Raw genomic sequence first — 24,950 nt, forward strand, 5'->3', positions numbered from 1 at the left:
CTAGATTTCAGGTCTCTGATGGACATATTTCAGATTCATTTCAATACTAAAATAGTACAAGTCACAACAGCAAAAAAATTTATTTTAATAGTCACCATTTACTAAACTGAACTCTTTATATATATAAGATTAGAGGCAACCAACCAGTACAATTAGTAGACATAAATTTTTTGGGGGAGAGGGGAAGTGGAGGGGTTGGTGGGGCCACATTCAGCAGTGCTGAGAGTCAAACAGGCCAGCTGCATGCAAAGCAAGTGCCTTAACTTCTATACTATCTCTCCAGATTGATTATAACCTTTCAATAAGTATTTCTTGGGATGGTAGGATAGTATAGTGGGTATGGCATTTGCCTTAGCACTAGATCAAATAAGTGAAAAAGAATGAAGATATAAGCTGCCATTCCAGGGTCAAGCTTCCTAGTGAAGAACACTTCTGCTCTTCATTTCTACTGACTCTGGGGCTTTGTTACTCCCTTAAAATTTCTTTATTGAAGGAAGTTTCACATATCCCACACCAGATATCATTGTGTGTCTGTCTCTTCCTTGACTAACTTCACACAACATGATACTCTCCAAGATATATCCATGTAGCAGCAAATTGCATGACTTCATCTTTGCTTATGGCTGAAGACTATTTCATGTATGTATATATACGTACTGCAGTTTCTTTATCCAGTCATCTGTTCTTGGGCTCTTGTGTTTTTTCCAGATTTTGGCCATTGTGAATATTGCTGCAGTGAACACAGGGAGTACAGCGGTCTTTTCTGGATTGTGCTTTGGACACCTGAGGTATATTTCAAGGAGTGTAATTGCTGGGTTGTATGGAAGTTCAATTTTCAGTCTTTTGAGGAATGACCATATTTTCTTCCAAAATGGCTGGCTCAACTGACATTCACACCAGCAGTGAATAGGGTACTTTGCCCCCCAGGTCCTTGCCAACACTAGTTGTTTTTGGTCTTTTTGATACGTAAGTCTCTTCAGCGTGAGGCGATATTTCATTGATGTTTTGCTCTGCACTTCCCTGATGATTAGTGATACACAGCATTTTTTCCATATGCTTTTTGGTCACTTGTATGTCTTGAGAAAATTTCTGTTCATCTCTTCTCCCCATTTTCTGATGGGGTTGGACTTTTTTCTTGTACAGATCTACCAGTGCTTTATAGATCTTAGACTAAATGAGTAGTGGGCAAATAATCTCCCCCACTCTGTGGGCTGCCTTTGTTATTATCCTAGTCATTGTTTTCTGAAACGCAGAAGTTTCTTAATTTGATGTAGTCCCATTCGTTTATTTTTGATTCTACTTGCTTGTTAAGTGGCATCTCATCTTTAGAGATGCCTTTAGCTTCAATGTCATGGCAAGTTCAGTCTATGTTGTCCTCTATATATCTTACAGATTTGGATCTGATACTGAGATCTTAAATTCATTTTGATTTGACTTTTGCACATTGTGTTAAAAAGAGGTCTGAAATAAATTTTTTTTTGCATGCAGCCAACCAGTCTTCCCACCACCACTTGCTAAAGCAGCTTTCCTTGCTCCACTTCATATTTTTTTTACTCCTTTATCAAAGATTAATTGACTATATCTTCTGAGGGTCTGTTTCTGAATTTTCCATTCTATTCCACTGATCTGAGGGACTATCTTTATTCCAGTACTCTATTGTTTTATTTAAATTACTACTTTTTTGCTAACATTATCACTTTTTTGGGTTTTGTTTTGTTTTTAGGTTTTTTGGTCCACACCCTGTGATGCTCAGGGGCTAAGCAACTCCTGGTTCTTTGCTGAGGAATCCCTCTTGGCAGTGCTCAGAGGACGATATGGGATGGGAATCAAACCTAGGTTGGCTGTGTGCAAAGCAGATGCCCTGCCAACTATACCAGTACTCTGGCCCCTAACATCATCATTAGTGGAGAAAACACCTGTTCTCTATGATCAAGCAGAAGACAATGAAGTCCATTTTCACTTTATTAAACATAGCACAAGTCCTTGCTCTAGGGAATTAGCAAGAAAGAGAACTCAGAATGGTTAGGATTTAGACTGGTAAAGAAGCTTTCAAACTATCACTATTTGCAGATGGCATACTACACATTAAAAAAAAAAAGCTAAAGGCTCCACTGAATAATACCCTGAAACAGTAATATAGCAGGCACAAAAATCAATGCACAGAAAATGCAATTCTATGTTAAGAATGATGTAGAAGAGAATTTTTTTTAACAAAACCTGTACCAATGACTTGACTCTATGACATGACTATGTCATAATAGCCCAAATAACTAGGAATCAATTTATCAAAGGAGGTGAAAGACCTATTTAGTAAAAACTAGAAATAATTTTTGAAAAAAAATTAAAAAATAGAAACATATTCCTTGTTTATGGATTAAAAGGGAAAAAAAACAGTTAAAAAAATAATGACCACCTTACCCAAAGCAATTTACAAATGTAACACAATTCACATCAAAATTTGCGTGACATTTTTTCAAAGATGTAAAATGTTTCTAAAATTCATAGTGACCCATAAAATTCCCACAATTAACCATATAACTCCATAATTTACTAAAGCAATTATAAAGGGAAAAAAAGGACTTTGGAGGCAACGTACTTTCCTGCCTTCTTTCCTACAAAACTCTAGCAATTCAAACTGCATGCTGTTGAAACAAAGAAAACCTTCAGATCATAGAACTGAGAGTCCAAAGATAATCCCTCAGATGTATGGGTGTATTTATGATGTATTTATGACAAAGGACAAGGGCTAGAAATATAAGGGCAGGTACTTTATGAAAAAAGCTCTAGGTGCATAAAACAGACTGTCAAGAGTAATGACTAAGTGCAGAGCCAGGAGTAACCCCTGAGCATTGATGGACATGGCCCAAAAAGAGAAAAAAAAAAGGGTGAATGCCTATGTAAGAAGTGCCCTCTTAGTGCCTAGAGAAGGAAGCATTCTTATTACTGGAGATGGGAGAGCAAAGGTTAAAAAAATCTATACAAACACATGCAAAACTTTTGCCCAGAGATGTGGAATAGAAGTTAAAAAAATAAAAACACACTGGGGCTGGAGCGGATAGCACAGCGCGTAAGGTGTTTGCCTTGCACGCAGCCAACATGGCCAACACAGGTTCGATTCCCAGCATCCCATATGGTCCCCCGAGCACCGCCAGGAGCAATTCCTGAGTGCATGAGCCAGGAGTAACCCCTGAGCATCGCCGGTTGTGACCCAGAAAGCAAAAAAAAAAAAAAAAAAAACCCATATACAACTATACAGGGCCTATTCCCTCAGTCTATTCCAATTATCTATTTTACTCTGCCACAATTGCTTTTCTTTGGTACATAAGCACTTAGATTATTCATTACTTTAAGTCTTTCATTTTTCTCATTTATTACTAAGTTTTATATTTCTTCTGTGAATCGTTCTGTTTGGGTCACACCCGGCATTGCTTAGGGGTCACTCCTGGCTCTGTGTTCAGTGATTAATCTTGGCAGACTTGAGGGGCCATATGGAGAGCTGAGGATCAAACTCAGGTTGGCTACGTACAAGGCAAATAAATGCCCTATCGCTGTACTATAGCTCCTGCAAATCTTATGTCAGTCTCTGATAATCTGGAAAAATATTTTATTTCCCATAAAAGCCCTAAATGACTTTTTTTGGTAGGTAACACTCAGCAGTGCTCAGTGGTTCATATAAATCTGAAATACAGGCCTCCCATATGCAAAGCATTTGCTCAGTCTATTGACCTCAATCTCCAACATAATACTCTTTAACTTGATCTGAACTGAACGCTGCATGATCTGAATTAAAAAAATAAATAAATAAACGGAGAGCCAGGAGATAACTCAAGTGGCAGAGCACATGCCAAGCACAAGTGAGGCCCTGAGTTCAACTCCCAGCTCTCCATGTTCCTCCTCCCCCACCACTGCTGGGTCAAGCAGTGAAACGTCAGGTATGAAAGTGTCAGAACATAGTGAGTGCTGACTCTAAAAAATGAGGTGTGGGTACCAGAGCAATGGTACAGCAGGTAGAGTGTTTGCCTTGCACACAAGCTTACCTGGGTTAGATCCCTGGCACCCCATATGGTCCCTTGAGCCCACTAGTAGTAATCCCTGACTGCTGAACCAAGAGTATGCCCTAGGTACCACCAGGTGTGCATGCACAATCCCTGCCAAAAAAGGGGGAAGGATCATACATCAAAGGAAGAGCACTTGCTTTGCACGATGTGAGTGGTGGTGGGTTTGATCATACATACTTATATGCTTGGGCAGAAGCGATAGCACAGCGGGTAGGGCATTTGCCTTGCACGCGGCCAACATGGCCGACCCGAGTTTGATTCCTCCACCCCTCTCAGAGAGCCCGGCAAGCTACTAAGAGTATCTCGCCCACACGGCAGAGCCTGGCAAGCTCCCCGTGACATATTCGATATGTCAAACACAGTAACAACAAGTCTCACGATGGAGATGTTACTGGGCCCGCTCGAGCAAATCGATGAATAACAGGAGAACTGTGACCGTGACTTATGTGCTTGTATCCAGTCTTGCTTGAGGACCATGTGTGCTGGGAATTAATCCTGAGCTTCCAGTATATGGATCATGCACTCGGCTTACTAAGCTATCTCTCTGGGCCAGTGAAGATTTTTATTCTTTTTTGGGGGATCACATTCAACTGTATTCAGGTCTTATTCCAGGCTATGAACTCAGGGATTGAACCCAAAACAGCTGCATGCAAGGAAAACACCCCACTCACTGTACTATTGCTCAAGCCCTCCCAATTAAATTTTTTTTGGGGGGGTTTTATTCATTTGCTTGTTTTGCGGTCACACCCAGCGATGCTCAGGTGTTAGTCCTGGCTCTGCACTCAGGAATCACTCTTGGTGTTGCCCGGGGGACCATATGGGAAGCTGGGAACTGAATTAAACTGCAGTTTTTTAATTTTTATTTATTTATTTATATGCATACACAAACACACACACGCAAGCACGCACTTTATTTAGCTTTTTTTTTGGGTCACACCCGACGATGCTCAGGGGTTACTCCTCGCTCATGCACTCAGGAATCACTCCTGGTGGTGCTTGGGGGACCATATGGGATGCTGGGAATCGAACCTGGGTCGGCCATGTTGGCTGCGTGCAAGGCAAACGCCCTACCCGCTGTGCTATCGCTCCAGCCCCCCCAATTAAATTTTTTTAAAAAGTAACATGAGATGTTAGATCACTTACTACACATATATCAAATAGAAGGATAAATAAAAATATACATTGTGTGTGTGTGCATGTGTGTGTATGTGTGTATAGTGCAACAGTATTTTAAAAATTAATTGCAAGCAGGGCTGGAGATATAGACCAGTAGGTACGGTATTTGCCTTGCATGTAGTCTACCTGGTTCTATTCCCCACATCCCATATGGTCCCCCAAACCTGCCAGGAGTAATTCCTGAGTGCAGAGCCGGGTGTGGCCCAAAAACAAACAAAAAAAAATAGTTGTAAGAAAGTCTCATTAATTTTTTAAAAGAACAGAAATAAAGGTTAGTTAGAAAGACACCAGGAGCCAAAAAATGTGTACGCACAGGTACAGAACAAATTCAGATGTGGGAAAAACAAATTATGACACAACATATAAACAAGACTGTGAGAAGATTAAGGAGCAGGATGCAAGTATACATACAGTATAATTCCTGGAATGTAAAAATGCACTAGAGCAGGAGGCCGAAGAATAGAAAGCCAATAGCCAAAAATAACTGAAGCTTGAGTATGTAGCTGAAAACAGGTCAGCAGTAAGCAGAGAGAAGATATAACAGAAGATATTCAAATAAGTCTCTAAATGACAGAGAGAGAATTTCTTAGAAATAAAAAAAAGCCAGCAGATTTTTTGTATCAAAGAGAAGAGAGGATAAATAAAAACACACATAGTACAACCAGGCAAATCATATTAAGAAATCAAAGACAGAAAGAAAATTCTAGAAGTATAAATCCCCTATAAAGATTAGAAGAACAGCTGACATCAGCAACACAAGAATTAAAGAGTTTTTCTTAAAATTACTGGATAGTATAATTTTAAAGAGTAGATGTAATGAACTATGAATCAAAAGGTATATCAGATGAAACAATCATCAAAGATACCTTAGGAAAAGTTTCAAATTTTCTATATGAAAGTTTTGGAAAATATTCTATTTCAAAATTATTTCTAATGAAGAATGGTGCTATAAGCTACACGTAAAGCAAACATAAAGGGACTTGAAAGATAGATTAACAGGTTGGAATACATGCTTCAGTGTCCAAGCTTAATCACCTGAGTCATCACATGGGCAGAGAAAGAGGACACACAGAGAATTTAGTAACACTTAATTTAAAAAAATTTTAGGGGGTCAGAGAAATAGTACAGCAGGTAGGGAGTTTGCCTTGCATGGGGCTGATCCAGGTTTGATCCTCGGTATTCCATATGGTTCCCCAGGAGTAATTCCTGAGTGCAGAGCCACAACCAGTTTTTTTAGTGATTTATCATTGGTTTACAATATGGACTCTTAAAACTTTTTCCACTCACGAGGTCTTTACCTCTTTTCTCCCCAAAACTGAAATATGAGTAAGGACTGCCAGAAATACCTTAGATTCATTACTTGTTTGATTCTGAATTGTTGAGCACTCAACATTTTTGAGTGCTAACATTTTCTGACCCGCCCCCTCAATTCTTACAGTTAAAGAAGCTGGAGTTTATAGTACTATATAAATGTCAGGAATACTGTTTCACACCTCTGTGTTAAGATTCATGTCACCTGTAACCAAAGTTTAACTATCATTCTCATCCCATCGATCAGTTTTTCCCACTTTCCTTTCACAAGGAAAACTTGTGAAACTTGTGAAAATCTGATAAACATCGAACTTGAAGCCTCATACTTGCAAGGCATCGTCTACTACTAAGCTCTCCACTCCAGTCCCCAATACTTCATCTTAAATAGCTGAGCAGTATTCCACTGAGCATAAACCACAACTTCTTTATCCAGTCATTCATGGGTGGGCAATTAGTTGTCTTGATTATGAATAAATGCTGCTGTGAACACAGGAGAGCAATTATCTTTTTTCCTCTCCTATCTTTTTGAATTAGAGTTCATGTTCTTCAAAACTTATTACTTAACTTTATTTAAGTTTACATTAAACAGGCTTTGCGACTAATGGCTTCCATGTTAGATAGATCTATACAGACCTACAGCACAGGTCAGTAAACTTTCTCTTTGAAGAACAGAGGATGAATATTTTAACTGAGGTCAGAAGGCCTCTATTACAATTACTCAATTCTGTCACCGTCTCACAAATCCAGTCACAATAAGTGACAGGACTGCATTTCTTTTTATACTATAAAAAGGTTGCCAGTGGGTCTGGGGACAAAACTCCTTGGGTGGGAGCTCATGCTTTACATGCATAAGGTCCGGGTTTGATCCCTGGCACTGCTTGGCTCCCTGAGCACAACTAGAAACAATTACTGAGTACTAAGTCAGGAGTAGCCTCAGAGCACTTAGCAGGTTGTGACATAAAAAACAAAACTACAGGTTGCAGGCACACTAATCGTAGTTGGCTAATACTTTATCTATATGATATAAAAGAGGTTTGGGAAATTTTTTCATGCAAGAACACTTTTCTGAGTATTTTAAGTTCACAAATCAAGGTGTGCCTCTTAGAAGTAACTTCTCATTTCTTCAAAAAGTGACCTTTTCCCTCCCTTTACACTTACTCACTGTTTAAAAGTTACTAAGATAAACACTAGAATTTGTGAAAGATGTGGAGGGTCGGACTCCCAACTCTTTTGCCTGAACTTATACATCCCTACCACCTGTTATTGTGACCCTGAATTAAGCCCATATCCAAGGAGATATGAAAACAATTTGTTTCACATTTTATAAATTGAAACAAAATTTCCAGTGTATTTCCTCACAAAAATAAAACCAAATAAATAAATCTTCAAATGCTCCTTTACTGGGGAAAAAGAAGAGTTAGAGGAATGCCAAAGTTCATAGCAGAGTTAGCAATGATAAGAGATGGCCACTTGCCACAAGAATACTTGCTCAGTTCCATTATTCGGCCCGGCATACTATACTTTCTATTGCAGGATGTCCCCTATATCCAAACATGTTTATGCCTCTTAAGGGACATGTTTCCTTTAATGTCCAATTCTGAGAGAGTGGGAGGTGCTTAACTGCCAACATACTTTCCTCTCTACCAATCCTGTAACATACTCAATGCCAGACTGCTTTATTTTTTAAATTAATTTTATTAAATCACTGTGAGATAGTTACATGCTTCCATGTTTGGGTAACAATCACACAACGATCAAACACCCATCCCTCCACCAGTGCACATTTCCCACCACCAATATCCCTGGTATACCCCCCCCAACCCCCCCCTTTCCAACCCTCCCTCTGCCTCCACTGCCTCCATGGCAGATATAATTCCCCATAATCTCTCTCTACTTTTGGGCATTATGGTTTGCAATACAGACAACCATAATGAGAGGTTATCATGTTTGGTCCTTTATCTACTTTCTTTTCAACCCTCCCCTTGCCTCCGTGGCAGACATGATTCCTCATAATCTCTCTCTACTTTTGGGCATTATGGTTTGCAATACAGACCCAGAGAGGTTATCATGTTTGGTCCTTTATCTACTTTCTGCACACATCTCCCATCCCGACCGATTCCTCCAGCCATCTTTTTTTTGGTGATCCCTTCTCCATTCCAGCTGCCTTCTCCTCTTTGCTCATGAGGCAGGCTTCCAGCTATGGAGCAATCTATCTATCCCATGTATCTACTGTCCTTAGTTGTCAGCCTCATGTTATGTTGTTTTATACTCCACAAATGAGTGCAGTCATTCTATGTCTGTCACTCTCTTTCTGACTCATTTCACTTAGCAAGATACTCGCCATGTCTATCCATTTATAAGCAAAGTTCATAACTTCATCTCTCCTAACAGCTGCATAGTATTCCACTGTGTAGATGTACCGAAGTTTCTTTAATCAGTCATCCGTTCTAGGGCCCTTGGGTTGTTTCCAGATTTTGGCTATTGTGAACAGTGCTGCCGAGATCTCCCAGCCTACTCGGATTGGAGTCGAGCATCCTCCACCCAGATCCTCCAAATTCCAGTAGGCGGGGGTCACACCCACCACCTGGCCCCCTGGCGCCGTGTAATCCCATCAACGGCCAAGACTCAGAGACTATAAAATCCAGCTCCCAAAACCGCATGGCCGCATTCGCAGCCCCGCGACATCTTATCAGGACATCTTTTTATGACGTCTTATTATCTCATTCCTACTTTGGACAAACTTGCAGGCTATCGAATGTAGCCTGCCCACAGGGCAGAGTCTGGCAAACTCCCCGTGGCGTACCAAATATGCCAAATACCAGTAACAATGATGGGTCTCATTCTCCTAAAGAGCCTTGAATATAATCTCAGGGTTAGGATGAAAGAGACGTTACTGGGGCCTGCTCGAGGCAATCGACGAATAACAGGATGATGAAATGAAAATGAAATGAAATGAACAGTGCTGCAATGAACATATAGATAAAGATGTCACTTCTACTGTGCTTTTTTTGCATCCTCAGGATATATTCCCAGAAGTGGTATTGCAAGGTCACATGGAAGCTCAATTTCTAGTTTTTGAAGGACTGTCCGTATTGTTTTCCAGAAAGGCTGGACTAGTGGGCATTCCCACCAACAGTGAAAGAGTGTCCCTTTCCCCCCACATCCACGCCAGCACTGGTTGCTTTTGTTCTTTTGAATGTGCGCCAATCTCTGTGGTATGAGATGATATCTCATTGTTGTTTTGATTTGCATCTCCCTGATGGCTAGCAATGTGGAGCAGTTTTTCATGTGCCTTTTGGCCATTTGTATTTCTTTATTGAAGAAACTTCTGTTCATTTCTTCTCCCCATTTTTTGATGGGGTTGGGTTTTTTTTCTTTTTTCTGGATATTAATCCCTTATCAGATGGGTATTGGGTAAATATTCTTTCCCATTCTGTAGGCACTTTCTGTATTTTGGTCACTGTTTCTTTTAAAGTGCAGAAGCTTCTTAGTTTGATGTACAGACTGCTTTATTATCTTTGGGGTTCAAATTATGTTCTTTATTCTGAATTTTTCTCTAGTTAGAGCTGTCAGCCTAAAAAGTTCGAAGATTAACATAACCTTTCTTTCTTAGTGTCAACCATTTTGGGGAAGAGAATTTCCAGCTCTATGTCTAAGAGATATCTATATCCATATGTATATTTGTATGTCTCCTCTCACAAAAACATTTGTGTAACCTACGTTTATTGGCTAGAAATTAACTCAAGTTGCCATATAGAAGTAACTGAATTTATTCTTTAAAGTTGAAGATGTTATGTTACACAAATTCTATCTCAAGGTGAATGAAACTGGTTATTTCTAAAATGAAACTGAAAGTTAAACAAAATGATAAAGGAAGCGATCAAAGAAACATTTGACATTTGATTCTGGGACAACACCTGGCTGTGTTCAGTCAGGGCTTATACCTGGCTCTATGTTCAGGAATTATTCCTGGCAGGATATGAGAGACCATATGTAGTGTTCGAACCCCGGTCGGCTGCATGCAAGACAAATACCCTACTCACTATACTATTATAAACACTTGACCTTACACTAACCTCAGACAACTTAAAGTTTTCTCTTTCCTATAAATTGTAATAACTTGTCTTGCAGCTGCAAAATTTGAAGCCTCACTAACCTTGACAGTAGCAATCTGATTGACCATGAAAATCCAACTAGACACCAGAATTGAAGGAAAGATGACAAAAGAAACATTTTAAAATATAAATTGCTAGAAAAATCACTAGACTTTTAGTGTTCATTGGGAATAAAGGATTGGGGAAAGAAAAGAGGGAGAGAGAGGGAGCGTGAGAGAAAGAGGGAGAGGGAGGGAGAGCAAGAGCGAGAGAGCGAGAGAGCGAGAGAGCGAGAGAGAGCGCGAGGGAGCGAGGGAGCAGGAGAGAAAGAGGAGAGGGAGGGGGAGGGAGAGCAACGAAAGCGAGAATAAAAATGCCTGCCATAGATGCAGGCGGGGCTGGGGGGTTGTGATGGGAGGGAACTGGGCACACTACTTCTGGGAAATGTACACAGGTAGAGGGATAGGTGTTGAAACACTGTATGACTGAAACCTAATCACAAACAGCTTTGTAAGGTTCTATCTCACAGTGATGGCACAGCGGTAGGGCGTTTGCCTTGCACGCAGCCAACATGGCCGACCCGAGTTCGATTCTCCGCCCCTCTCGGAGAGCCCGGCAAGCTACCGAGAGTATCTCGCCCACACGGCAGAGCCTGGCAAGCCACCCGTGATGTATTCGATATGCCAGACACAGTAACAACAAAGTCTCCAATGGAGACATTACTGGGCCCGCTCGAACAATTAAAAAATTAATTAAAAAAAAGAACAACAAAAAGGAACTTAAAAAAAAATCTGTGCCCCTAAGAAACCTTGTTTATGTATATTACTCCCTTAATTAACTTTTTCCTTAAGAAACCCTTGCCCCCAAATCTAGCACAAAACTCTCCCATTGAAAGGACCCACATTCATGCTCTGGATATAGACAAAATCTTTAATAAATCTCTCTACTATCATCTACAGTCTTGTCCTCAAAAAGTCAAAACACTCAAAAGAACCAAGTACAGAAGGTCCTGGCACTGCATTCCTTCATCCCTGTGACAAGGGACATCAATACTTCACATGGGAGATTTGAACTCTATTTTGAATCTAACAGATCAAGAAGAAAAATTATGTAAGATGAATAAAAACACAAGCTAATAGAAATCTTCATACTACAGAAAATACCTGCTAAATAAAGAAAATACACTTGCTTTTCAAAATACAAGAGTCTGTATAAACCGTAACCTTCTGCTTACAAACTGAATTCTGCTAAATTTCAAGGACCAAGTAACTCCCGTTTTCTTCAAGTTGTTACAGACAGTAGAAAACAAGGTGGGAAAACACTTAGCTTGGGATATGAGGCTAATGTGTTGACACCTGTACCATCATGTTAGTATCAATTTGATTTTAAACCTAGACAACTACATAATTGTTTTGTATTTTCTAGATTCTATTTTGGTCTCACCAATTACAGGGCCAATTATAGTAACCATATTTTATTTTTTGTAGCACTGGTGCTCTGACATGCGTGGAAACCCTTAAAGAACTAGTCAGTTCTTTAGAGAGAAATAGGAGTTAACCCGGAGCATGCCATTTATGTAGGCATGTAAACTAACAAAACCTGTACTTTGAACTGACCTTGCCTATCAGGCTTTTACACTTTTATAATCTGTTCCAATTACTGAAGGCCAAGTAAGTACCAAGCCACTGGAAAACCCTCCTAAAGTTCAGAACCGACCATCATTATTCAGATTAGCCCATTCTAGGGTTGGAGCGATAGCACAGCGGGTAGGGCATCTGCTTGCACACAGCCGACCTGGCCAACCCAGGTTCAATTCCTCCGCCCCTCTCGGAGAGCCCGGCAAGCTACCCGTGACATATTCGATATGCTAAACACAGTAACAAGTGTCACAATGGAGACGTTACTGGGCCCACTAGAGGAAATCGATGAACGGGAGGACAGTGACAGTGACAGCCCATTCTAAATGGTTTTTCCTGCTGTGCTCTACTCCTTGCACCTTATTTTGACTCGAGACTAAAACCTGATGCACTCCCCATGACCCCATGAGAAATGGTATGCTCTCTTCACATTAAACTTAAAGCAATTAATTTCTTTTCAATAGCATTGACCTCTCTGTGTCATTCAAGCCTATTAAACAACATTAAAACTTCAAGGATCATTTTGAGACAATAAAGACCATCTCATTTGTGAACATAAATGTTTGAAAAGTCAAAGCATTAGTGAACTGACCCATTAGTATGTTAAAAATAATACATCTAACTGAAAATAAGTGGTCAAACAAAACATTCCAGGACTATTTGACGTTTGAAATTAGAAATTAAACAAACCCTGCTATCTCAGCAGATTTGGGAAATGTATTTGCTAAAGTTTTAATACCTCCTAATAGTTTTACTTCCCCTTAAACAGAAGGGAGAGAGGAAATTTCCTACATATTTAAAGTCAATAAATAACATCAAACTTAGATAGAAAAACTTCAGACACATTCTATTTAAAATACAGAGAATATTCACTGAGGTGTCCTTCAAAATACTACTGGCTAATATAATAAAACCAAGAAAAAAAGAGGCAAAGGACTGGGAAATGAAGCACACGGCAGAGATTGCTGAACTCAGTAAATGAGTTTACAAAGACTGCCAAATACAAAATTAAGTTATAAAATCTATTGCTCTATATGAGAAAAGTCAAATGGAAAATATTCTTAAAACACCATTCACAATAGCAGTAAAAACTATACTATCTAAGAATTAATTCCCAAATGAAAAACAACTCTAATTGGGGTAAAACAAACAAACAAACAAAACCTGATTTATTCAAAAGTCTAAAATGAGGGACTGAAGAGACAGTACAGAGTAAGGCAGCTGTTTGCACTCGGTTAACCCAAGTTCAATCTCTGACACCCCATATGGTCCCCTGAGCGCCACCAGGAGGGATGCTGGTAGTGAGTGCATCCCTCACTGCTAATGCATGCAGAGCCAGGTGTAAGCACTGAGCACAGCTGTGTGTGGCTCCAAAACAACAACAAATCTAAACGAATGGAGAACATTTCATATATATGGGTACTTTCCCTAATCTATAAATTCAAGGCAATTTCAATACAATCAGAAGAGTTTTGTTTTAGTTTAGTTTTCAAGGATTTTCATATATGTATTCTAAAATCTTTAGGGAAAAAAGTCTACAAATTAATCAAATTTGAAAGAGAAGTAAATATTAGGGGACTCAGCCTACTGAATAAGAAAAGTAAGTCAGAGTGCAGAAAAACTACAGACAGCACGGACACAACATATTAACAAAAAAGCAGTAGGGGTGAGAGCTCAACTACAGCAGGTCTAGCACTTGACAAGAATGGGGCCTACCCATACAATCCCCTGAGCACCACCAGGACTAATTCCTGAGTCCAGAACTAGGAGTAACCCCTGAGCACCACCAGGTGTGGCCTAAAAACTAAAAATCAAAACCAACTAGCCACACAAATAAATTAAATTAAAAAGTAGAAAATATGGGAACCTGACATCATGACACATGAAAAGCAGAAAAAACATACACTGTTTACAAACAATACTGAGAAAATGGACTCATTATAAGCAAATAATGTTGGAACAATGTATACAAAATTGAACTTGACATAAATTAGACCTCTAATTAAAAGATATTATAAACAGCAAATTTAGAAGTAAGTAAAAAGTCTTATTGTTTAAATTATAAGTGTAGCCATTCTTTCAAAGAGATGTCACATTCAGACAGACATGTACATAAAAATCACAAGTACATAAATGCAGAAGAGGAAAATGTCACAAAATATGCAGTTCTCAAATATTTTGTATGATAATTTCCTTGTAATGAAAAGACAAAGCAAAGAGTAGAAAAAGTATAAAAGTTATAAAAGGGAAGATAATTTCAGATCAACTACAATGAAATAAGATACAAAAGGGAAAAACAGAATACAATTCTCGATATTCTAAGTGGCATCAGTCAAAAAATGAATGAAAAAGGAGCTGGACAGCAGATAGGCTGCTTGCTTTCCATGCAATCAACCAGGTTCAATCCCTGACCAATATGGTCCCCCAATCCCTGCTAGGAGTGATCCCTGAGCAAAGAAAGTACTGAGCACTGCCAGGCATGGACTCCTCACAAACAAGCTGAAAACCAGTATTTAATAAACCTTAGTGAAAACAACTGTGATACCTTTTCCAAGTACTGCTTAATTCACCAATATATAAAGGTACATGGTCATTAGCCACATTTGTAACAGCTAACACAATTATAATCAAAGTACTTATAATCCTCCCCACAAAAGTCAAGTTTTTTGGTTTTTTTTTTCTTTTGGGGTCACACCTGTTGATGCTCAGGGGTCACTCCTGGCTCCGCACTCAGGAATCACTCCTGGCAATGCTCAAGGAACCATATGTATAGAATACTGGGAACTGAACCCGGGTCGGCCGCGTGCAAGGCAAACGCCCCACCTGCTGTGCCATTGCTCCAGACTCACAAAAGTCAAGTTTTAATGAAACACACTTGGTAATATGTTTTTTTCCCCCAAGACAAACAACAGTTTGGCACCTAATATATAATCACAGTATCAAGTCAGGTGTGCAGGATCCCCAGTATGTTTTATTAGAGTTCAGTTATAAACACACAATCTCTTGACATTGAAGATGTAGTTCTAGCAGATAAAGCCCAAAGGCAGGAAATGAATCTCCTCCCCAATGCTGCTGCTTATCTTTAAAGTAACCTCAAATTATTACTAAACCAATAAGTAATTTTGTTTCAGAAAGTGATCTGATCTACTTTATTTTCAGCTTTTGATAAATTCAAGAATGGCTGGAGGATTATTGCTTTTTTGACTCATTTTATACACTGAAACCAACATGAAAAATAAAGAAAAACTTGTTAAAAGGTATTTTTATGGTGAAACTCAAATATACAGCATCAAAGTCTTAAAGTTCGTAAGAAAAATACTCATGGTTCTGAAAACAAAGCTAATTTTGTTATTTAATAGCAAATTTTGAAGTAAAGCTTTTACTAATTAGAAACTGTCAGTTAAAAAAGGGAGGCATAAAAATAATACAGTGAGATATTAACAAACTAAAATAAAATATAACTACAGGTGACTACCTTATTTATGGAATTTTCCTAATGAAATCATTCTTAGCTATAATCTAAATAGGGTATCAAGACTATCAAAAGACAAACCCGACAGACAGTACAGGTTAAGACGCTTGTCTTGCATGTAGTCAACCCTGGTTCAATTTCTAGAACTGCTTCTGGTCCCCAAAGTGACCCCTGAGCACAGAGCCAAACGTAAGTCCTAACCACCGCAGATATAGTCCAAAAACATAACAAAAAAACTATATAAAGGTTCCTCCAAAGCCAGGCTACCAATTATGACTGTCAAACACAAAGTGGGTCGGAGACAGCCTAAGAAACTCAGATGAGTAATATTAATGCTGATTAATGGAAACACAAAATCTTATTTTTATTGTTTTATTATAGCAATATAGCTACCATTTATTGCACTTTTATGTGCCATACCTTACACTGGTAATTAAAATTTATTATTGTTAATTTCTAAAATGAACTTTATCAGATATTATAAAATACTTAAAAAAAAAAAAGAACTGAGGGGCTGGAGAGATAGTATAGTAGATAGGCACTTGCTTTGCATACAGCTGACCCAGATGCTTTCCGTGTCACGCCTTATGGTCCCCAAGCCTGCCAAGAGTGATCCCTTAGCACAGAACCAGTGATAAACCCTGAGTATTGCTGGTGTGGCTCCCCAAAAACCACGGAATTGAGACTAGGAGATGAAACACAGAACCAGATTTTAAAACTAGGAGAGTAATGCAAAACTTCAGGTTTAGCTGTCAAATTAATAGACTTTCCTTATTCCAAACCCTTTGGATGAAAGGAGGAAAAAGAAAATCCCTAATTATCTAAACTACCAACAGGTTAAGCCAAAGAATTCTGATTGGGAAGTAAAATTAGCAAAACACAAACCTCATCAATAAATTCAAATAAGCATTACTTGTATTTAAAAAACAAACAAACAAATTTGCAAATGAATTCTCAGAAGCAACCAATATTAAGCTTTGACAGGAGAACCTGGGAGATAGCTCTGAGGCAAAAAGCACCTGCAATCCAAGTGTGAGGCCATTCAAATTCAATCACGGGTATCATCTATATGTACCCTGGAGGTCCCAGCAGATCTGCTACCTAAAGCATCTGGTTGTGCAAGATTTATCTCGAGTCCACTGCAACCGGATGAGTGACATAACTAAAATGTAACAACCCCGCCCCTCCTCCCCCAACACACACACACACACACACACACACACTCACCACAGCCAAAACGTGCAAGAATATAACTTAAAGAGTATGTCCTCAGGCAGGCAAGAGTGTAAGCTCCACAACTAAAGTAATCCTCAAAGTCTACAACATCCAAGTATATGTGTAACCCCATGAAATAACAAAGGGGACGGGGATAAATAAATATGTATGTATCTCAATCTCAAAGAAAAGAGAAAGTAGCAAAAAATTAAAATAATGATCTATGGATCTGGATATTCTAGATGTCATCAAAATAACTTCAATTGTTATGTTGAAAATTTAAGGGGAGGGCACACGCTTTATACATGCCTGACCCATTCTAGTTCGACTGCCAATATCCCACAGGCCCCCTGTGCCCCGAACACAGCTGGGTATGGTCGAAATATAAACAAAAATTAAGGGTACTAAAAACAGGACAACCAGCAAAACCACAACCAAAACTTAATCCGGGGCCAGAGAAATAGAACAGGGGTTAAGCTGCTTGCCCAGTAAATCCCGGGCACAAGATAGGTTCTCTGGGAATGCAGGTTGTGACCCAATGAGGTGTCAGGAATAGAACTCAGGTTGGCCACACGCAAGACAACCATCCTAGCCGCTATACTGTAGCTCCAGCCAGAAGAGCACTTTTTAATCACATCATACATGATACCCTTCTTTTACAGATGTGTTCGTATTCCTTATCTATATGGAAATGAAATGCACAAATAACAAAACTTTCTATGAACAATTTAAAAATATATATATATTTTTCATTCTAGTTGTTTTGAAAACACAGACATCCTTAGAACTGTAAAGAATGAAGGAAAGAAAGGTAACTTACATGAAATGAAATATACCTTTTAAAATGTATAAACACATATCTATATTAGAAGACAGTAAGTTGAAATACTTTACTATGTAAAATCATCAGAATTAACATTAAAGCTACATGAATGTCTTACTATAATAAGACACAGAGTACAGATTCAGTGACTGGATAGAAGAAGTGACACTGCCGATGAGAGTTGACCTGAATTCTTTTTTTCTTTTCTTTTGTTTGTTTTCTGGGCCACACCCAGCAGTGCTGACGGTTACTTCTGATTTACACTCAGGGATCACTACCGGTGGTAGCACTGTAGCACTGTCCTCCCATTTGTTCATCGATTTGCTAGAGTGGGCCCAGTAATGTCTCCATCGTGAGACTTGTTGTTACTGTGTTTGGCATATTGAATACGTCAGGGGTAGTTTGCCAGGCTTTGCCGTGCGGGCGAGATACCCGGCTCGGCAGGGCCCTCCGTGTGCAAGGCAAACGCCCTATCACTGTGCTATGCTGGGTCAGCTGCTTGCAAGGCAAACTCCCTGTACTATTACTCCAATCCCAATTTTATCATACATTTCATTCTGCCAAATATAACATCTTTTATTTATTTTTAAAACTACTAAAATTACTTTTATTTCCTGGGCCTCCAAACAGTGTTAAGTGGATTAGGAAGTTGAGGCCACTCTTGACAGGGTTGGAGCCCACCAGCACTACCCATCTGTGTTTCAGGGGTCAGGCAATAATGGTGATTGAACTATCAATTACTCATGACCTCAAGAACACAGTCCTTTGAATATTTCCCTAGTCCCTAAAATTACATATTTAAGTATGGGACCAAGGAAACAACTCAAAGAGATGAGTGTGTTATATGTTAGAGACCAAATATGTTAGAGACCAAAGCTTGATTCCTGGCTCTGCCCCCTGCCTTGTTCCACCCAACTCACCCCATAATAACCACCTGCTTTGGCTCTGGTGGCCTATACCAGGTAAAAGATAACACTACGTCATCAGTCAGAGAACCTAAACAGGTATGCACTCTGGGCAAGTATTGTTTCTGGTCCCTAAATATGGATGGGGAAGCCCCTATCAAAAGAAAAGGTACTTTTAAATAAGACATGCAAGAGGTCAGAGAGTGTACAGGGGGTAAGGTGCTTTCCTTGCCCAAGACTAACACAGGTTCAATCCCCAGCACTGCACATGTATAGAATAACACCGTTCTGTCCTTCCTGCATAACCTCAGAAATAGTTGATAGTTTATTGGACTGAGGAAAAGAGAAAAACACCTTAAGAGGTATCTTGCCCTTGAGCAGTCAGGAAGGGCTTTCTTATGTTGATTTGACTACCTGACTGGGTGGAGTGTCAGCCCAGACTAGAAGGGAGCTGGAGAAGGAGAGAGCAGGGCTGAAAGATGGACTACGGAGAGACTAGCAAGGGGAACATGTGCTTGAGAGAACCTAGGCCCTCCACAACATAAGTTCTTCTATGGGATAAACTTCCTTGTAATAAACTGCCACTGAGATCAACCGGCCTGACCCTCGTCTCTTCCTTCATCTGCCCTTGGCCAACAGCCATCCTGATGCAGGCCACACACAGCGGCTCTAGGGCACCGAACACGGGCGGTGAGATAGAGCCGTCCAGAGAGCCCGCGAACACACAACCTTCTGCGTGCATAGTTTTTCACACACATGGTCAAGAGTACTGGCAGGAGTGATCCCTGAACACAGAGCCAGGAGTATACTCTGAGCAAATCCAGGTGCACCCCCATCCCAAAATAATAGGGGCTAAAGATAGTACAGCTGGCAGAGCACCTGTCTTGCATGCAGCACGCCAACACCCCATATGGCTCCCAAGCACTGCCAGGAGTAATCCCCGAGAGCAGAGCAATGAGTGAATAAGCCCTGAGCACAACTGGGTATAGGCCCAAACCAAAAAAAAAAAAAAAAAGTAGTAAGACATTGCAAAACCTATTTTGTGTTTATGTGTTCAAAGAACTTGCACCCGAGGTTCCCACAATTGGAAAAGACTTTGTTTTTTGAGCTGTACCTGGTAGTGCACAGGGGACCATACATGGTGCCTGGGATTTAGATTTGTAGCCTATAGAGCCACATGCAAGACCTTACTACCTCCTATACCATCTATCCAGCCCAATTCTTTGAAATCCTAGTTGATCTGTCAGTCCTTCAACTACTTTTTACTATTGCTTCTAAAACCAACCCTCTGAAAATTTATAAAATCCATTATAAACAAACTGTCTCTCAGGAGTACATTGTAATGTTTATAAGCAGGAAGTTGAAGCCAGTCAGACCTTCTGGGCTCAAAATCTAGCCATACTGTCTAAGTATTCTGTGTGTGATATGTGCCAATTTACTTATTAACGTCTTTATTTTCTCAGCTTCTTTTTTGTCAGGCTTCCTCCCTTTTCTTAAACAAGCACAATCATTTCTCTCCTAAAGAAAGGGGAAATTCCACAAAACCTACCATTTCTCTTTTAAGTCATCAATTATCTCCTTCACTGTCCCATCAGATTCCTTCAAAATAAGATCATAAACTAAATCAAATGAATTAATAAACAAAATTAAAAGGGATTACAAACAAGATGTTAGAGCTAAGAAAACATATTGAAGATTAAAACACCATGAGCTAATAAAAAATAAACTTCAAGAACATAGAAAAGACAAGGGATATACTGAGTTTTTAATATAATCGCAGTTAAAGCAAAGAAAAAGATTGAGTGATTTCCCTAAATACCTAACTCTCTCATTTTTTACCTGCTAAACTGATTCTTTGTCAACTTTTAAATAACATGCAGAGACCTCTATCATCCACCCACAGCTCCTATGTTGGCACATTTATTTCCCAGGTGAGGATATCTACAGGTCAATATCCTGGTGAGGATATCTACAGGCTAATACCCCATGGTAATCGAAGTGGATTCCCTTCGGCTTGGGTTCCAGCAGTCTTCACACCCATCCTCTGCCATCTCTGGAGGCTCACATCCAGATTCCAGATCTTCCTGTCTACTCATGCATTTCACAGGCCCACATCCACACCCTACACCCATAACAACACTCACTACTGCTAGTACCCTGAAGCCATATTCTACCCATGACACATCATAGTGCACACACTTACACCTCCTGTCACCGAGAGAGTTACAAAGTGAATTACAAAGATTCACTCTCAGAAAAACAGCAGACACAATGAAGAAATCCCATGGAAGCCCACCAAGCTCAATGAATGAACAATACAGATGGCTCTGCTGGTAATCAACCATCTCTGTAACCTGTCAGAATAATGCCTATAAACACACCATGTTGAAGATGCTTAATGAGACCAGAGATCAAAGAAACAGGCAGTCAGTAAAGCATTAGAACATTTGAGTGTGGAAATGAGAAAACTATTTTTAAAAATGATTCTCAAAAAATTAGAAATTGAGCTCCCATTTGACCCAGCAATACCACTCCTGGGAATATATCTCAGAGAGGCAAAAATGTATAGTCGAAGTGACATCTGCACTTGTTTGTTCATTGCAGCACTCTTTACAATAGCCAGAAACTGGAAGAAACCTGAATGCCCAAGAACAGATGACTGGTTAAAGAAACTTTGGTACATCTACACAATGGAGTACTATGTAGCTCTTAGAAAAGATGAAGTCATGAAATTTACATACAAGTGGTACAATATGGAAAGTATCATGCTAAGCGAAATGAGTCAGAAAGAGAGGGATAGACATAGAAAGATTGCATTCATCTGGGGGATATAAAGTAACAAAGTATGAGATTAATACCCAAGAATAGCTGAGATCAGCACCAGGAGGATTACTCCATAACTTAGAGGCCAGCCGGGTATCCTAGAGGAAAGGGCAGTTCAGATAGAAAAGGGAGCACCAAATAAAGGATGTTTGGAGGACCCTCCCAGGAGGGGAGATGCATGTCGAAAGTAGACTATGGACTGAACATGTTTGCCACTCAATGCCTCTTTTGCAGACCACAACACCCAAACGGAGAGAGAGAACACAGGGGATTGCCCTGCCACAGAGACAGGGGGGATGGGGGGATGGGGGTGGGAGGGATATTATCCATGGTGGTGGAAAATGGGCACTGGTGGAGGGATGGGTATCTGATCATTGTATAATTGAAACCAAAGCACAAAAAATTGTAAATCTACAACTTTAAAAAAAATAAAATAAAATAAAGGGGAAAAAAAATGGCAAAACTGAGGAGTATGGTAGCTGAGATACAAAAAAAAAAAAAAAAACAAGGAAAAAGAAAACCCTCAACAGAAGGCCTCAGCAACAGAGTAATGAGCAGATGAAGAAAAAAAAAAAATCAATGAGCTTCAAAATGAGACCTCTAGAAAATAATAAAAGATAGAAAAAATTCTGAAAAGAAATGAACATCACTCGGAAGAACTATAGATGAGTTCAAGAAAAAACACTGTAAGAATCACCCTAAGAAGCTAAAAACCAATTAAAGAAAATCAGTCAAAGAAATAATAGATCTGAATTTCCCAAAGTAGAAGAGGATAGACACCCAAATCCAGACAGCCTGGGAATAAATAGCAGTACTCATACATTATGAAACAAAACAAAACAAAAAATCCTGGGAAGTCACCAGAAATTTTAGAGTGTTGGAACTATGAAAATTCTCTTCAAAAAAGATGAAAACACTGCCCCCCCCAAAAAAAAAATCAGAATCACCTTTTGTAGAATTTTCGATATTAACCAAAGGTTTATAATAGTCTTAGGGCTTTTATTTAACAACAGTTAAATCTCAGCAAGAGCTCTGTGGTATTTTAACTTGACCTATTTCCATCATATTCTCCTCAAGTCTCCGTAGTCTAAAAACAGCCCACAATCATGGTAGAAACTAGCATTTTGGCAGCCACAGGAAAGGGCAAAATGGAACTTAGAGCTCCTTAAAATCCCATTCCCAAAACCTCATTATTATTAGACCAATCTAGTGTTCCTACTAAGTTCCTCTCACAAGACATTCTTTATTTGATTAGACAGAGCAATTACTCTTTTCCCTTGGGGAACCAGTCAAAACCACTCAACACAACTCTTGAACATCACGGCTGCTTGAGTCAAGTGGATGAAAGTTTTACTAGTTGGAGACAATAGGCTAACCACAAAATTTATTAAGAAGGAAACCTAAAGAACAGGACCGAAAATCGGGGATTCTGAAAAAGCCAACCTATTCTTGGGTTATAAAGATCCTATGTGTGACCAGAAAAAGATCTGAAAAAGTCCTAAGCTCTAACTGAATGATTTTGAGCCTCTGGATGCAAGTGAAGCAAGGACCTGTCAAGGTTGAAAAATTCCTGGTATGATACGGCAGGTATACCAAATTATGCAAAGTCCCTTGCAGACTGAAGAATCAGTTGGGTGTTTAAGAACATCTGTCAAATCTTTAGCTATTAAGCTAACCAACCCAATGGGGCACACATTAACAGATAAACTTTAAGAATTCAAGAATCAGTAAATAACCCCTCCCCCCAAAAAAACCAACAGCAACAATAATAAACCTTAGAAGAGGGAAGGCTCTTTTCTCCAGCTGCCACTTCATATTAAATGCTTCCATTTTCAATCATAAATTACAAAATATGCACAGGAAAGAGAGAGTATGGCTTATATGCAGAACAAATGTGTTCAAAGAACTGAAGGAAATCACATCTAGAAAATAGTATTTGAAAAGAGTGTCTCACCGAGTAGAGAGTACCAACAGATTTTTTTTTCTTTTGCAGTGGGGGATTGAACTCAGAGCTAAAGAGAAAACATTTAAAACAATAACCTCAAGTATAAAAATATTGTATTACTTGTTCATTTCATTTCAGACTAAAAAAGAAATCTTTAAAACATAATTTGCACGAGGGGCTGTAGACAAAGTATAGGTTTAAGGCACTTGGCCTGTATGCAGCTGACACAAGTTCAATCCCTGGCACTAAATGCACAGACCCCCAAAACCACCATAGTAATTATTTGCCCATGTGCAAACTAAGTAAAGTTTGTCAAAAACACTAATTTAAAAAGATACACAAGACAATCTTACTGTATATCTTGGATAATCTTACTTATCCAAGACGACTTATGATTAAAAACATTTACTTCCTAGAAAAAAAATTCCAAATCACCTCATCTTCATAATCTGAATAGTCTCGGTTACTTCTATAAATCTCTTCTCCTACAGAGATCAAAAAAGAAAAATACAAACATACCCAGAACTTTCTTGCTATTTCTCATTATCCTTTTCTCTTACATTTTCACTTATTTTTCCCACAGAAAAAAGGTTAAGAAATTTTAAGCACAAAAACTGCATTTACTTTAAATACCTCACTGCCAATACTGTGACTGAGAAATATCAATATTGTGATTTTCCTTCCTACTGGCTAATGACTAGTCTTTTAAAATAATCTGAATTTCCTGTCATTTCCACAAAACACTAATTTTCAGGGCCAGAGAGGTAAAACAGAGGTTAAGGCCCTTGCCTTGCACATGATCAATCCTGGCATCACTCCCTGAGCACCACCAGTGATCTCTGAGCTAGAGAGCTAGAAGTAAGCCCTGAGCACAGCCAGTTATGGCCCCCCCAAAAAACCTGTCATTTTATCTGAACTATACCAGCCTATTTGCAGAGAAACAGAAAACTGTACAATTGGTGAAAAGCATATTTTATTGATTCAGATATACTCTAATATTGAGATTGATTAAAATTTTAACTTTTTCTTACAGTTAGTAAGTCAAGCAGGCTTCCAGCTAAAACAGCCTTAGGTTTTTATTAGAAAAAACTAACCTTTGAAAATTACTTTTTCAAGAAAATGCTGTTTTTTATTTTTTTTTTTAGTTGAATCACAGTGATATACAAAACTGTAATGTTTTTCTGATTGGGTTTCAGTCATATAATGTTCCAACACTTGTTCCTTCACTAATGTACACTTCCCATCACCAGAGTTCCCAGTTTCCCACCCGCCCACCTCTATGCAGGCACTTTTTCTCTCTCCTTTCTCTTTCTCTTTTCCCCTTCCCTCCCTCCCTCCCTCCCTCCCTGTCCCTGTCCCTGTCCCTCTCCCCTCTCCCTCTCCCTCCCCTTCCTTTTGGGCCTTATGGTTTGCAATACAGATAACGAAAGGTTATCAGGTATATCCCTTTACCTACTTTCAACACTCAGAAGCAAATGTTTCTAAAAGATT

General features: G+C 39.3%; 1 protein-coding gene across 2 annotated transcripts in view; it reads right to left on the bottom strand.

Annotated features, from left to right (window-relative positions):
* The window catches only part of NSRP1 (nuclear speckle splicing regulatory protein 1), a 45,835-nt gene that overhangs the window by 13,759 nt on the left and 7,126 nt on the right, over window positions 1-24,950 (bottom strand). The gene's annotated exons all lie outside the window — the stretch shown is intronic.

The sequence above is a fragment of the Sorex fumeus genome, unplaced genomic scaffold, assembly GCF_029834395.1.
Source record: "Sorex fumeus unplaced genomic scaffold, SorFum_2.1 ptg000063l, whole genome shotgun sequence".
NCBI lineage: Eukaryota > Metazoa > Chordata > Mammalia > Eulipotyphla > Soricidae > Sorex > Sorex fumeus.